Here is a 16,675-nt window from a genome sequence, read left to right as displayed (position 1 = left end):
GAGGTGCTCGGTAAACTTCACCGTCAACCTATCTTTGAATATTTTGGTTTTTTGTAAGGGTTCGCTGAAGACCCTAATATAAAGGTCAGAGGTAGAGCAAGCAACACCTGCAAATTATGGGGGCCAGTTGTTCAGGAAGGGGGCGATCAACCTCGGTTCGGGTTGATTCTGTAAACCGACCAGTCGGGTCGGCAAGGTATGTAATGTGTGAAAAATACGGAAGACACACAGAAATTTTATGTGATGAATGGGAGAAAATGACTGTACATGACGGGGAGAAATTCCCAAGAGTAGGCAGCTTCAGCCCAGAAGTGTTGCAAAATTTAAGGAGAAGGATATGTCTCATTAAATCAGCAAAGAGACGAATCAAACATTATGATTATTTGCAGTTATGGCAACAGGAGGGTGAAATACAGAGAGGATTGGCTCAGGCGGCGGGATCTGGCCCTATCAGGAAACTGATAGCCACGGCCCCACCGCCACCATACATATCAGGAGAGAAATTGGTTGCGGAGAATGACGCATCAGGGGGTAACAAACAGGCACTTAGCAACTGTATAAATGTTAAGGATAATGTTAATAAGTTAACCCATGCAAGTATTAACCCGTGCAAGTTGTACCCTGTTTTGAACTTTCCCCAGGAGTGTGATCAAGAGGACGAATCGGCAACAATATCGGCTCTCTCTCTAGCAGCCACGATATCAGAAACGACAGTAGGCACGGCCCAACCCATAAGATTAGTAACAAAGCCCCCTAGCGGAGGGACAGGTGAGGTCGTATCAACGGGTAAGTACGGCACCATACACTATGCTGAAACCATTTCACCACAGACTGTAGAATCTACACAGAATGATGTTGTTAAACTTGCTCCCGTGAGGGTAATAGCAGTTCCAAATGGGAAAACGGACACTACAGGAGTCACTCCTATCAGGAACATTGCCATGTACAGCCCGTTTTCCCGAATGGAATTAAGAACCATAATGTCTGAATTCCCTGATCCTAGAAAAGACTTAGTTGCTAGCCAAAAATACATCAGAGACCTAGGAAACACTTTAGAGCCCAATAACAAAGATTGGCAGATATTGCTGAGGGCTTGTTTACCCTCCAATGTCGACGCAGCTCAATTTTTAGCTGACTGTGGACTGGATCAGGATGTACCTCTTACAGATGTGTACAACAAAGACAATGTAAAAAGAATAAATTTACAGTTAAAGGAGTATTTCCCAGCTGTAGCCAAATGGAATAGAATTTTTTCCATTAAACAAAAAGAGTCAGAAACAGCTGCTGATTATTTTCACCGGGCATTATTAGAAATGGCAAAGTACACTGGCATAGAGGACATTAGGACCAATGCAAACCATCAAGAAGTAGCAGTATCTGTGCTAATGGATGGTTTAAAAGAGGCATTAAAGACCAGGGTACAGACCACACAACCATGTTGGCGAGGTCTGTCGGTGGCTACTTTGAGAGAGGCTGCTATTGATCACGACCGGAATATCACCAGACACAGGGAGTCACAAGGTGATAAGTTAATGTCAGTAAGTATACAGGCCCTGACCACAAAACAGCCTGTGTTTATATCACCAAACCCTGTGGGTAAGTCAAATGTGGTAACATGTTATTTTTGTCATAAACAGGGACACATAGCACGAGACTGTAGAGCGAAAAATTCGCAAAGACCATACCAACCCCCTAGACAACGACACGACACACGACATTGGGATCAAGGTCCGCAGAGACGGAGTTATGAGCCACATACAGGGGAAACAAAAAGATACCCCCCGAACAGAGACTGGCACGCCTCTGGTAGTTCCCAGCTAACTCCCTCACAAGTAGTTGCTGCCAGCGGGATTCAGGGAGGTCACCATACCCAATAGGGGTGTGGCCATACCTGTAATCTCCAGCCAGTAAAATTGATTGCAAATCTTGGAAGTGAACCCGAGATTGCAATAAATGTAGCTGGTAAAACATTAAACTTTCTTGTAGATACGGGGGCGGCCAAATCAGTGATAAATTCGACAGTGGGCATGAGAACCACTGGTAAGACAATTCCAGCCATAGGAGTAACGGGAGTAGTCCAGCACTACCCTGTTAGCAAACCAGCCGAGATTACAATAGGGCCTTTACATACCAAGCATTCCTTTTTGCTGGCTGCATCGGCACCGACTAATCTCCTGGGAAGAGACTTATTGTGTAAAATGGGGTGCGTCATTTATTGTACTCCTGAAGGTGTATTCTTGGACATACCTGAGAATCACGCTCAGGAAGTGCGAGACATGTTAGACTCCCCATCAAAATTAATGTCACATACCATTATGACAAGTAGGACTCCATCCCAAGTAGAAGAAATGACATCCCAGATACCAGAGTCACTTTGGACTAAAGATGGACAGGACACTGGATTAATGGCGAACGTAGCTCCGGTAGTTGTACAAGTAAAAGATGGTAGGATAGCTCCAAAAATCCCACAGTACCCTCTGAAGCCAGAGGTGGAGTTAGGAGTGTATCCCGTAATAGAGCGCTTGCTACAACAGGGCATTCTGGTAAGAACGTCCAGCACTGCCAATAGTCCCATCTTCCCTGTTAAAAAGAGTGGGGGGAGGGGTTACAGGCTAGTGCAGGATCTAAGGGGGATTAACAAAATAGTTGAGAGTCAGTTCCCCGTAGTGCCAAATCCAGCTGTCATCCTTATGCAAATCCCTCCCACTGCGAAATTTTTCACTGTTATTGACCTCTGCTCCGCTTTCTTTTCGGTACCTCTGCACCCTGACAGCCAATACTTGTTTGCATTCACATACAGAGGAGTCCAATACACATGGACTCGATTACCACAAGGTTTCATAGACAGTCCAAGTATATTTTCCCAGGCTTTGCATGATTGTTTACAGTCTTTCCAACCAGAGAGTGGATCAGTATTAATACAGTACGTGGATGATCTACTACTGTGTTCTGATTCAGTGGAAGCATCCCTGAAGGATACGAAACAGCTCCTGTTTCATCTTTCAGACACAGGACACAAGGTTTCCAAAGACAAGTTGCAATTATGCCAAACTAAAGTAAAATATTTGGGACACTGTCTAACACAAGGACTGAGACACCTGACCGCTGATAGAATTCAAGCAATTAGAGACATGACTCTGCCACAAACCCAGCAACAGATCAGAACATTTTTAAGAATGTGTGGGTATTGCCATAACTGGATCCCAGGATTTTCCATTCTAGCGTTACCTTTGCAGGAGATGGTCTCCTCAAACAAACCTGATCGGATTTCGCATACAGACGAGTCCGAGATGGCATTTGAGAACCTTAAACAGTGCCTAACGCAGGCACCAGCATTAGGTATGCCAGACTATGGGAAACCCTTTGAGCTGTACGGAACAGAAAGCGCTGGTTGCGCGGCAGGCATTTTAACCCAAAAGCACGGTGATGCCAGCAGGCCGGTAGCATACTACAGCGCTCAGCTAGATACGGTAGCGCGATCCCTCCCCACATGCCTGCGAAGCGTTGCTGCGATAGCATTACTAGTAACGAAAAGCGAAGATGTAGTGCTAGGTCACAACCTCACAATTCATACACCACATGCAGTGTCAGCCTTGCTAAATTCTGCCCAAACCAGGCACGTCTCATCAGCGCGGTTTACAAGATGGGAATTGGCACTAATGGCCCCCGTAAACATCACCATAAGGAGATGCAGTGCATTAAATCCTGCAACATATCTCCCAGGTGTGCCTGGACAGGCACAAAGGGTGGAGGATGAGAGTGGTGGGGAAGGAGGATTTAATACAAAGGAGGACACACATGATTGTATGGAATATTTGACCCAAAATTTTACCGCAAGGCCTGACATCAGTGACAACCCACTGGAAGATGTAGATCTAACTTTCTACACGGACGGTAGTTGTCACAGACAGTCAGACTCGGGAGACTTGTGTACTGGATACGCAGTCGTAGATGACCAAGGCACCATAGAAGCAGAACCGCTAGGCCCTCCTCACTCAGCCCAGGTTGCTGAACTGGTCGCCCTAACCAGAGCATGTGAATTGGCTAAGGGCAAATCAGCCAATATCTACACCGACTCTAGATACGCATTCGGGGTAGTCCATGATTTCGGAGCCCTATGGCGCCTCAGAAATTTCATGACGGCAGCTGGTACACCGGTAGCGCATGCAGCTCACATTAAAAGGCTTCTAACAGCGATACAGGAACCCGACAGAGTGGCTGTTATCAAGTGTAAAGCACACACATATAGTCAAGATCCAGTATCACTTGGTAACAGCCGAGCAGACGAAGCAGCTAAGTTAGCAGCTGGTACCCCCAGACAGACAGACACCACACAAAGGATGGTATTTAATACCATCAACACACAGAAGTTGTGTGAAATGCAAAATTTGTGTTCCACACAGGAAAAGGCAGTCTGGAAGGCAAAGGGATATGGCCAGGAGTCCTCAGGACTCTGGACGGATGGACATGGTAAACCGGTGGCCCCCAGAGCATATCTTCCATGTTTAGCTGAGGCAGCTCACGGGCTGACTCATCTGGGCAAGGAAGGAATGTGCAAGTTGGTAAGAGCATATTGGTGCGCCCCAGGATTTTCATCTCATGCAAGTAAGAGAGCAATGTCATGCCTTACATGCTTGAGAAAGAATATCGGAAAGGCAATACCAACAGAACCATCTCATATCCCACCTGCAGGCGACCCTTTCCAGGTAATACAGATTGACTTCATTCAATTACCCCCTTGTCGAAATTTGAAATATGTACTTGTTTGTATAGATGTTTTTTCAAATTGGGTCGAAGCATTTCCTGCGGCCACAAATACCGCTATGTTTACTGCTAAGAAAATTGTGCAGGAATTTGTATGTAGATATGGTATCCCTAGAATTATCGAAAGTGATAGGGGTACCCATTTTACAGGTGATGTCTTTCAAGGAATGTGTAAGTTGATGGGAATTGATAGCAAGCTGCACACTCCATACCGTCCACAGGCGAGTGCGAAGGTGGAAAGAGTGAACAGCACTATTAAAAATAAACTGAGCAAAGTTATGGCAGAGACAGGATTGACATGGCCAGAAGCTTTACCCATTGTACTGTACAGCATCAGAACCACTCCCAGGTCCCCTCTTAATCTGTCTCCCTTTGAAATCTTGTTTGGTCGACAACCGCATGTTATGATTAACCCTCAGGATGATTTGAAGTGTAACAATGAAGTGACTGTAAAATACTTGATTAACATGAGTAAACAGCTAAGGAATCAAAATGATAATTTGAAGTTGGTGATTCCTGATTTTCCAGATAGTAATTGTCATGACATTGAACCTGGGGATTATGTAATGATACGGAATTTTCTACGCTCAGGTTGCCTTATTGACAGATGGGAAGGACCATACCAAGTCTTATTGACTAGCACTACAGCATTGAAGGTTGCCGAGAGAGAGACTTGGGTTCATTCGTCCCATTGTAAGAAGGTTGCTGATTCAGAGAGGTCCCGTGATAAGGAACAGACGGTAGAGGAAGTTGTATCACTGGAGTGTCTGTTCCAGGAGGACTGAGGCGGCACCTGAGCATTGAAAATCACAAGATCAAAAGCAGTTGTCGATTCCCTGTTCCCTTTTATTGTTTTTCTCCACTTCCCATCCCCTCTCCCTCAAATCATTTTCTCCCCCTTCTCATTCTTCTTCGTTTCCTCCTATAAGATGGACTTGCCCCAAGAGACTGTGATCCGGATTTTCCTGTTGACCATGATGTTGACCAGAGCAGTCTGTTCCGGCGAGAGTACCATGGAGGTCGAGAGAGGTTCTGGAATGGGTTCTGATGACAGAGATGGAGGCGTAGTTTTCCGAGAACAACATAATCAACAAGCAAAGGCGAGTATCAGAAAACGATCCGATAACATAGACCATAGAAGGAATTGTGAAGGATTGTTAGCTGAAGAAAACTGTATCTGTAGGCTCTGTGACAATGTGGTTGAGGATGGGTGCATCAAGAAATGCCAATCCAGTTTTAATATCCACATGGACCGGCACCCCTTGAGTGACTATCACTCCTTAGTGGGTAGTGTGTTAAATCAGACAGATTGTTGGGTATGCTCTCAAGTACCTCAAGGTCATAGCAAATCAGGACTAGTACCATTTCCTTTAACGATAGGGGAGGTACTTGAGCTAAAGGGTGGGAGACCGGTGGACAGGAGGTTTAATATCTCCAGTCCTCCTAGTTTGAAGTTCCACCAATATCATGTGGATAGGTCCCTAATATGTTTTAACATCTCCAATCCCCGAAAGCCGGGAAATTGGGAAGTGTCATGGAGTAACCAAACCATGACCTTTTCAGATAGAGCAGATAGAATGCCGACAGATACAGAACTTATACGCCACATAGCCAGTAGAGAAAAATCTTTCCGATATAGGTATACCCTAGGAAGTAGGATTACGAGAGTTGGAGAGGTATCACCAGGATACTGTGCACATATAGTACAAGCTGATACGTGTACTAGACAGATGGGAGAATTAGGGTTAGGAGATTTCACATGGAAGATGTGTAATATGGTTATGTCCTACTCCATCCCATATGTTCTCCCCGATGATGCATATTTCATATGCGGGAGGAAGGCGTATAAGTGGCTTGCCCCAAACTCTGAAGGATTGTGTTATATTGGAAAAGTACTGCCTGAAGTAATGACTGTATCACATGCCAAAATGAAAGATATTCACCGTGTTGCCCAAGCTCCTTATACTCACACCCACTACGAGCACGTAGTTAAACGGCACCTGATAGAAAGAACAGAGCATTCGGCCTCTGACATGATCCATGAATCCACTGGATTCAGTTTCTAATCGCGTTAGACATCACTCGCACCGCCAGAGGAGTGTTGAATTATAAATACATATCTGCGCTTGCAAATTTGTTAGACAATATCACAGAAATGTATGATGACACGTTTAGGTATACTGGAAGAGAACTTCAAGCTTATAAAACAGAACTAGTTCAGCATAGAATGGTTCTCAATTATCTCACAGCAGTAACAGGTGGATATTGTGTCACACTGGCAACACAATACGGCGTGAAATGCTGCACATATATAACGAATAGTACCGAGGACCCGGTCGAGGTCATAGACCAAAAGATGGACGATATTCTCCAATTGAAGTGGGAATTTCGCAGGAGACACAATCTCACTCTTGCTGCTGTAGGTAATGAGCTGACTGGTTGGGTGTCATGGTTGAACCCGCGAAATTGGTTCTCTGGTTTAGGAGAATGGGCTCAAGGAGTCATAATGGATGTTGGGAAATTTCTTCTATGTATCTTAGGTGTTGTCATATCCATTGGCTTGATATTTAGATGCGGTCAGGCTTTAATGAAGTGCAAACGAAGTACCAGGGTGATGAGTTTAAGGAGTGAGGAAATTGTAATTCCAATGGATTTGATTTATGACCCAAATGTAGAAACAATGATGTGATGAAAATGCGATTTCTACGGTCCGTTTCTTTCACCTGTTTTTCTGGTTTTTCCAAGGTAAAAAGACCCACTTTTGACGAGGAATTTGATGATCCTGTATACAGACAACTGATGGATTAAAAAGAAGAAGTTTTGACAACCTTATACACAGATATTTGATGAACTATGCCATAGACCCCCAGTTTCCCTAGAAATTTTAAAAATTACGCTAGCCCAACACTTTTGTAAGCCTATGGACATTGACAAAGCTTTTTGCCCACACGCCTTTTGGCAAAAGCACAAAGAAGACACCATTCAACAGACACCGAACAAGACTTCAACCGACAAATGTTCATTAACCTGACATAGAATACCACTGCATTTACCGTAATTATGTCTTTTCTTCATCTCTACAACCTTCAGGTAATTACACACATAGTCGATAGGGAATACAGGCACAGATATCAGCAATCACATATTCCCCCATTCATGTATCATCAACTAAAATGTGCTCCCCATTTTGTTGCAACCAAAATCCGAAAAGAGCTCGGTAAAGTTTGACAGCCCATCCACAGACCCGTACCACGGGATAAGAAGGAATTCAAATGTATACTTCGCAATACCTCGAAGCTTGATTTAAAACACGTACGGCACGATGATACATGACCCCCAAACACGGATTCATACACACATGCTTCTGCTATCTCACTAGGTCATACCCTCTTCACACCTTCTCCTCTCTCCTCCCTTACCCAACCATGGAAATGTATTAACCCCTGACATATATTTTTCTCGTTTTGAAATGTTTTAGGAAGTGGCAGTTATTGTTGACTGCCAAAGGGTGGACTGTCAAAGTCAGAAAAATATCACGATGCACACTGCCATATTTGCACCTCATATGTGTCCCTGCTGCGCATGCGTGCGCTCTCCCATGCGTGCGCATACTCGCTGTTGCGGGCACCCGCAGGCGCACGGTATGCGCATTTACGGTAGAGATTGTATGCGTCTAGCGGGCGACGAAGGGTCAGACAGGAGTAATACAGTGGTGTTTAGTATCCATCGGAAGAGTATTTAATTAGCAATATTCCGGTGTTGGTTTGAAGCGAATTAATCGCTCGTGCGAATAGTTATGGACATAAAAAGTTTATGTCCATTTACTATTATTTGCACTTACTTATCCATGCGGCGGGAAACCTAGTTTCCCACCCACCTGAGCAGTTGGAAATTGTCACAGCCCACCTGTATGAATCAACCTATGACCTTTTGTTATAATGCGAGGAGGAATTCCTGTGTCCAATGAACAATGAGATTGTAGGGACCATTGAATTGTATTGTGTGTGGGGCATAAATAGACAAGCCGATCACATCCAGCTCTCACTCTTCAACGGTTCTCATTGCTGATAATCGGGAGCTGGATGTCCAGAGGCGCATGCGATCGTTCCCCTTTGTGCGTAAGTTTTTCTCCGCAATCATATTGTATTTCTTGTTATTGTGGGCCATCTCTCTCTCTCTTCTCCCCTTTCTCTCTTAATTTTCCTGCAAACGTAATTGTATTATATTGTATTTCCTGTGTAGTTATCTGGTTAGTTAGTCTATGTTATATTGTAGTGTGTGACTTGTATTGTATTATTCTTTTTGCAAGTAATAACATTCATATAAGGCGTTAGACCCTAAGCACGGTATCGGTATATTTCTTATAGTGTTAAGTATTTTCAGAGCGTCGGTGACGCTCGAACAGCTTTTAAGATAATCAGGCTACACAAGGTTGCATCTACACTCTATCATTACACTAAGGTTTTGCTGCATAATACATTGTTTATGGTTTAGATATAAAGGTTTAACATTGTGAGCGTCAGCGCCGCTGGTGATCTCCTCGTGGTCCCGAGCGTCCGCTACGCTATAGCGAATCATTACGTTAGTCGGCAGCCAATAGCGTGCCTGCCTGTGATCTCTTGGCCGTGAGCGAACGTGACGCTTGAGCGTCTCGACTACGGCTAAGCGATTGTTACGCAACGTGCGTACCCTTACGGTACTCCATACGTGAATAGCGTACAGTGTTCTTAGGCCTCTTAAAGGGTTTTAAATAAGATAAATATTTAGCTTTATCATTAGGGATATGGGTATGCCACAGTTCGGGGAGGTATACGGGGTGGGGGGGTGTTTGAGGGCCGCTGTTGGCCTCTCAGCAGTTTTTCTGTTATGTGTTTTGATTTCAAGAAGTCTACATAATTGTCAATCAGAGGGTGCGGTGGGGTTGCACTGTTTTATGGGGTACGGCTCGGGGTCCGGGGCCTGCGGAAGATGTGACTGCGTGAACGGAACGCCGGGTGGGCGGGCGGTTGCCCGGAGGGCATTGATGATGGTATTTCCTCTCTGCCTTCTGGTGTTTAGGAGCGCTGTGCCCCTGTTGATACCTTGGCCGACATGCCTCCCTTAAAAATCTTGGCGTGGAACGTCCGGGGCATCAACAACAAAGTTAAGAGATCCTTAGTATTTCAAATGATCAAGAAATATGGCCCGGATATCGTTTGTCTAAGCGAAACACATTTGGAAGGGAATAGGCTGTTGTCACTCCGCAGGCCTTGGGTGGGATGGGCGTACCATTCCTCACACTCCTCTTATTCCCGAGGGGTGTCGGTAATGATAAAGAGGACGGTACAGTTCGAGATGATCAGGGTAAATACAGATCCATATGGTAGATACGTGTTCCTAGAATGTAAACTGTATTCACGTAACTTTTTCCTGTTGTCTGTATATGTTCCCCCTGCCGTTTTCATATGATGTCCTGCAGAAGGCCGCCTCATTTGTTGCTTCCTCCCCCCACACCCCTGTCATCTGCCTGGGAGACTTCAACAATGTGTTGGATGCCTCCTTGGACAGATGGAAATCTCCTCGGGATCAAGAGGCGTGGGGTGACTCGATTTCACCTAGATCTAAATTTGCAGATTTCCTGGATAGTATGCAGTGGGTAGATGTCTGGAGGGCTCGGTATCCTACGCTTAGGCAATACTCCTGCTTTTCTGGTACACATGGCTCCTTTTCCAGAATCGACCTGGCCCTGGTCTCGCCTGAGCTTCTGCCGGGCGTGGCGGATGTTCATTACGAGGCACGGGGGGTGTCCGACCATTCGCCCCTAGTGCTGTCCTTGGATGGGGACTGTCAGAGGGGACAGTCATATTGGAGGTTGCACCCATCTTGGTTGGCCCAGCTGGGCGATTGCCCGGATTTAGCGCCCACGTGGGAGGGATTTTTTGCGGATAATATGGGCACGGCCCCGATCCCAGTAGTTTGGGATGCATTCAAGGCGTACTTGCGTGGTACTTTAACTGGTAAAATTGCTGCCTGCAAGGTAGCTCGTAGGGCGACGGAAAGACAGCTTGAGACTGAGTGTAGGGACTTGGAGACACAATACCTGACTGAGGGTACCCCCGCGCTGAAGGCCCGCTGGCTGATGGCTCAGGAGGCCTGGCTGGCTCATCTTTCAGACAAAAATGCACGCTCCCTTTTGTTTAGGGCCACTAATATATACATGCAGGCGGACAGACCAGGTAGCTTGCTGGTCCATTTAGTGCACTACGACTGACCTGGGACCACGGTAGCGCAGCTGCTTGGCCCCGACGGAACCACGGTAGATAACACCCCAGACATTGCACAGATGTTCCTCCTTTACTTTAAGGAGGTCTATGATAGTCAGCTGACATGCTCCATGGAGGATTTAGACTTGTACCTGACAAATATACCCCTTTCTAAACTTTCCCCTGAGGCTAGGGACGCTTTGGACGCGCCTCTGACCCTGGAGGAGGTGATGTCGGGGGTGTAGATGTCACCTAATGGTAAATCCCCGGGTAGTGTCGGTATTCCCACGGAACTGTATAAACAATACATTAAATTCTTTGGTCCTCAGCTGCTTGCTACATATGTTGATATGCTTGCCGCTAACTGCCTTCCTCCCTCAATGTCCGAGGCTATTCTTATAATGCTCCCAAAACCTGGTAAGGACCCTAAACTTTTGGTGTCTTACAGGCCGATTTCCCTCATTCCCACCGATGCCAAGATCCTGGCGAAAATTCTCGCTGTCCGGCTCAACCTAGTCATTGAATCCATAATCCATCCGGATCAAACCGGCTTCATGCCTGGGAAATCCACATCTATCAATTTGCGCAGGCTGTACACTATTTTGCAAGCTCCTCATGACTTCCCCTCGGACGCGGCTGTGGTCTCTCTGGATGCGGCCAAGGCATTCGACAGCGTTGAGTGGCCATACCTGTGGGGAGTCATGAGGATCATGGGCTTTGGCCCTAACTTTATACAATGGATCAAATTGTTATACCAGGATCCACGCGCCAGGGTCTTGGTGAACGGCTACATCTCCTCCTCCTTCCCTTTGACACGGGGCACCCGACAGGGTTGCCCCCTCTCTCCCGCCCTGTTTGCCATAGCCATCGAGCCCCTGGCCTGTTTGATTAGGTCGCACCCGGACATTGGGGGAATTGATACGGGTTCATGCACTGACAAAATAGCCCTTTATGCGGACGACTTGTTGTTATTCCTCCGAGACTACGCGGTGGATATGCCCAATGTGTTGCGGGTCATAGAGATCTTTGGTGGGTTTTCAGGTCTCCGCATAAACTGGTCCAAATCATTTATTATGCCCGTTATAGGCTCCCCCCCCCAGGTCCCGAAAATATCCCTACCACTGCGTTGGACAGCCCAGTTTAAGTACCTCGGGATCCTAGTAACCAACGACCCATCAGACTTTGTGCCCTTAAACCTTGATCCTCTGGTACAGACATTTGTGCGCAAGTCGAGAGCTTGGTGCAAGCTCCAGCTGACAGTGACGGGTAGGGTCGGCCTCATCAAAATGGTAGTTCTGCCTAAACTACTGTATGTTCTCTTGCAGTCCCCCGTATACATCTTTCCAGCCTTCTTCAGGAAATTAAACGGTGTCATAACGTCCTTGATATGGGCCAATAAAAGATCTAGAATAAAACTATCCACTCTTACCAGACAAAAAAGGGACGGCGGCTTGGCCTTGCCCCACTTCCAATTGTATTACTACGCCGCTCAATTATCACATATCGGTATTTGGCTTCGGGGAGGGGAGGAGGCTGGACTGGGCTGGGCGTTCCTTAGGTGCTATTACCCAGATCTTTCCCCGGCGCAGGTCCTGGTTGGGGGAAAGCCTTCTAGATTCTCACCCCCTATTGTTTTTCAGGCTATGAAGATATGGCTAGCTTTGAGGAGCCTGCTTGGGTATGTGGGTATGGACCCGGATACCCCTCTGTGGCACTCCACATTGCTCAGTTAGCTGGGGTCCCTTGAGGGCGGGGAGGTGTGGGCTCCGTACTCGATAAATTCAATGTCTCAACTATATAACGATGGCGCATTGAAATCATTTCAGCAGTTAAAGGAGGAGTTTGGACTCCCGAACTCTCACTTTTACAGATTCTTACAGCTCAGGCACGCCTTGCAGGCACAATTCGGAGATTCCCCCCCGGCGCTCTTCCCCTTCCCCATTAAAACATTTCTACTCTCACTGGGTCGAGTCAAGGTGATCTCCTTCACCTACTCGTACCTTACTCAAACACTACATGCAGACCCGCTCTCGAATCTTCGGGAGAGCTGGGAGTGCGATCTGGGTCCCATAGACGGGGAGGACTGGGAGGACGCTCTGTGTAACCCGAGCCAGGTCACCAAATCGCTGCGGTTTCAACAGATACAGCTCTTCATTCTGCATAGATCATACATGACGCCAAGCAGGCTGGCCAAATTTAGGACTGATAGCGTTGATGTTTGTCCTAAGTGCGGGGCTGCCGGAGGCACATTCTGGCATCTTGCATGGGAATGCCCATTGCTGCAGACGTTCTGGGCAGGGGTCGGGTCGATTCTGGAACATACGGGGATACCGAGAGGCTTGCTGACTCCGAGATTCTGTATTTTGGGGGTGGGTGGTCCCGATTCTAGGTCCCGCTGGGGGGGCATGTATGCCCGTAGTATGTGCGCTCTTGCTAAGGTGTGTATTGCGCGGGCGTGGATGGCCCCGCGGCCTCCCACGATGCCTGCCTTCATGGGTTTAGTAAACGATACCCTCTTAAAAGAACGATATGTATATATGAAATATAATGCCCTTGCCAAGTACGAGAAGATATGGTCCCCTTGGATTAATTCCACGTACTCATCCCTCGCCCTTCAGATTTAGAGGGCGCCGACTGCCGCCACGGTAGATCATTTGGGCCCGGGGGCGCCGGGCCGGACCTATATCTCTCCTTAAAAGTAGGTTGTTCACTATTTAGCTGTCGCACCGCACCATACACACCATGGGTTGACTAGGTTTGAGTTTGTTTCAGGGGGTTTGTTTTGGGGTAGAGGGGTTTTGGGCTACACTCGGCCTGCTAGACGGGGTAATTACAATAAAGGTTTGGGGAGTAAATATCCAAATTGTTAAGTATGAGAATCATAATTTGGTTACAGACCTCAGACACTATGTATTCTGCGGGAAGTATACACAGGAACAGCAATAAGGGAAATGTCTTTTATATATGAATATTCTTGGAGACAACCATGTCTCAGTATAACGTGTAACAATGAATGTGCTTCCTAGTGTACACTGAAATGTCTGTATCATTATTTATACTGTTGAATAAAAAATTACTCTATTCAAAAAAAATGTAAGGGGTAGAGAGACATGTAATAGGACGACAGCACACCCCAGTTTGCCAACAGATTGTGTGAAATCCAGGGTTCATGGTTAGGGCTAGAGATGGTTGATTCCTTGGGAAGCAGTTAGTTTACCGACATCATGGGATCCCGGCAGTCAATATACTGATGTCGGGATCCCGAGGTAGGACGCATTGCCAGCGTCAAGATACCGACGCCGCTCGGAATGCCGGCATCATGTTACTGACATTCGGCATCCCGATTGTCCTCACAGCGGGACGCACTGCCGTCCTGCCATGGGGGGGGGGGGGGTAGGTTTAGGCGTGAGAAGGGGCGTTAGGGTTAGGCTGCAGTGCCAGGAGGGTTAGGGTTAGGCACATAGAGGGGGAGGTTAGGGTTAGGCATCAAGCGGGGAGGGTTAGGTTTAGGCAGCGGGGATGGTTAGGGTTAGGCACCACTGGGGAGGGTTAGGCACCACCAGGGAGGGTTAGGGTTAGGCACCCATAATGAAAGGTTAGGGTAGGGGGGAGTGGAGGGTTAGGGGCCTTAATGGCGCCTGCAGGATTCTGATGGACGGGATGCCTGTGTCGGTATAGTGACTGCCGGCATCCCATTCATGGTTAAATCATACTGATCCCGAATCCTTCTATCAGATTTTGGAATTCGGTTGAGTTTCAGATACACTGGCACATGATTGAGACTCAGAAAGAGAAAATCAATAAGTACAACTGTAGCTCCAATAATGTAACAGCAAAACAGAAAATTACTGTATACACACAAAACACCTTCAATTACAAGTTTCTGAAAGTTAAGTTGAAACTTAATTTCAATATTTTTACATCAGTGACCCTTTCAGGAACGAGAGGCGACCAGGCACTGGTCATAAGAGTCAAAGTCTAATTGAGTGAGACCAAAATTTGGACAATTATGATTTTTGCATAGTAAATCATTAAATCTTAGTCCAGTGTGGTGGTGCGCCCAGAGCCAGGTAGAGCATATGTCAAAGAAGAGAGAAAAAAGAAGGCTCTTGTGTGGGCGCACTCTTAGTTAGTTGAAATAAATTTCAATAGATTTCAATTGGTCATGAACAAATAATGTTAAAACATAACTTTTAATGAAATTTATATAAAATTCATATGATTACCCATTGAAGACATAGGATCCAAAGTAGGTCAGTGATGAGATAAAATATAAATGAAAAAATGTGGAAATGTTCTGATCCTGTCTCACGGAATGTGATAAGAAAGGTTGTAGACACTTCAAAGTCCTACACCCATTTCAGCCCGACCAGTACAGAAAATCTGTATTAATGAGACCACAATGTGATCAATTGTATATTATTATATTTGTACTGAACAGGTCAGAAAAATAATGCATGAGACATTAACCAGTTCATGCCGGTCACCAAAAAATGCACAGGTGTTTTATAGTTTTGAAAGACTCAAACGGTCTTATTTGATTATAGTATGCAGTTACAGGATAAAGATAATGGAAAGTAAAGGCTAGTGGTGATACTGCTGTTGGTGTCATATGACGCACATCATTAGAAATGATTCCTTATTCTGCAACACTGGGTATTCCTTGTGAGTCTCCTCCTCAAGTACTGACCCAGCCCAACACTGTTTAGCTTCCAAGATCGGACGAGATTGGGCACTGGCAGTGTGGTTTGATAGTAGAAAAAGGTAGGTGGGTTGGACACCAATGAGAGTGCACCTATATAAGAGGATGTGACAGTTTGTCGCAAAAGGTGTGGATCTGCTTTCTACGTTAGGCTGAATGGTATTGTGGTATTGTGCACCCCGGATCGTAGATGAAAGCCCACATAAATAAGGACAGGATGAAAGCAGAAATCACCAATACCTATATATTCTATTTGAAAAAGTAATCCTGGTAACAGTTAGTAATGTAATAAAGCATACAGTTAAATGAAGATATTAGTTATAAACACTTGTGACTGGTAATTATTATTAAGAGTAACCCCAGAAACAAAAAAGCAGATTTTGCACTGGTATAGAGCAAAAGTGTCAATTAAGAACATGTAAACAAAATATAAGCACACCAAATCGCAGCGCTCACCAACTGCCATGATAGCCCACGTGCATGATGAACATAGTGAAAGGAAATAAAAACATTCACCCTTAATAGGATGATATTCCTCAATAGAACATCAGAATCAATGGAGGGATTTCTTTTGCCTCTCTTTAGAAATCCATTTTCCTTCACATGAGAGATATGGGCAGAACTGGTTAATCCTTTGCAGGGCCTGAAAAGATAAAATACCTCTTCCCCAATATGATGGGATGAAATAAGAGGTAATTAAAGGCAACAGACCATAGTGTAGTAGGTTTAAAAAACACGCACAATTTTTAATACTACAGAATTGAACTCACAATACTACAGATTGAACAGCATAACATGGAAAGAAGCGTGGTTCATCGGCTCCATTAATCCATTTATAAAGGCACATCAATTAGATTCAGCTGTCCTCAATTTCCCGTGCCTTTATAAATGGATTAATGGAGCCGATGAACCACGCTTCTGATGAAGGACTCAACGTCCGATACGCGTTAAGCGTGGCTCCTTTTGC

General features: G+C 45.7%; 1 pseudogene; it reads right to left on the bottom strand.

Moving 5' to 3' along the window:
* Nucleotides 1–15,647: 15,647 nt before the first annotated feature.
* Nucleotides 15,648–15,766, bottom strand: LOC134912563 (5S ribosomal RNA; annotated as a pseudogene).
* Between the last annotated feature and the right edge of the window lie 909 nt (nucleotides 15,767–16,675).

Source organism: Pseudophryne corroboree, chromosome 4 (genome assembly GCF_028390025.1).
Source record: "Pseudophryne corroboree isolate aPseCor3 chromosome 4, aPseCor3.hap2, whole genome shotgun sequence".
NCBI lineage: Eukaryota > Metazoa > Chordata > Amphibia > Anura > Myobatrachidae > Pseudophryne > Pseudophryne corroboree.
Note: the sequence above shows the minus strand (reverse complement) of the source record. Positions and strands in the feature narration are given on the sequence as shown.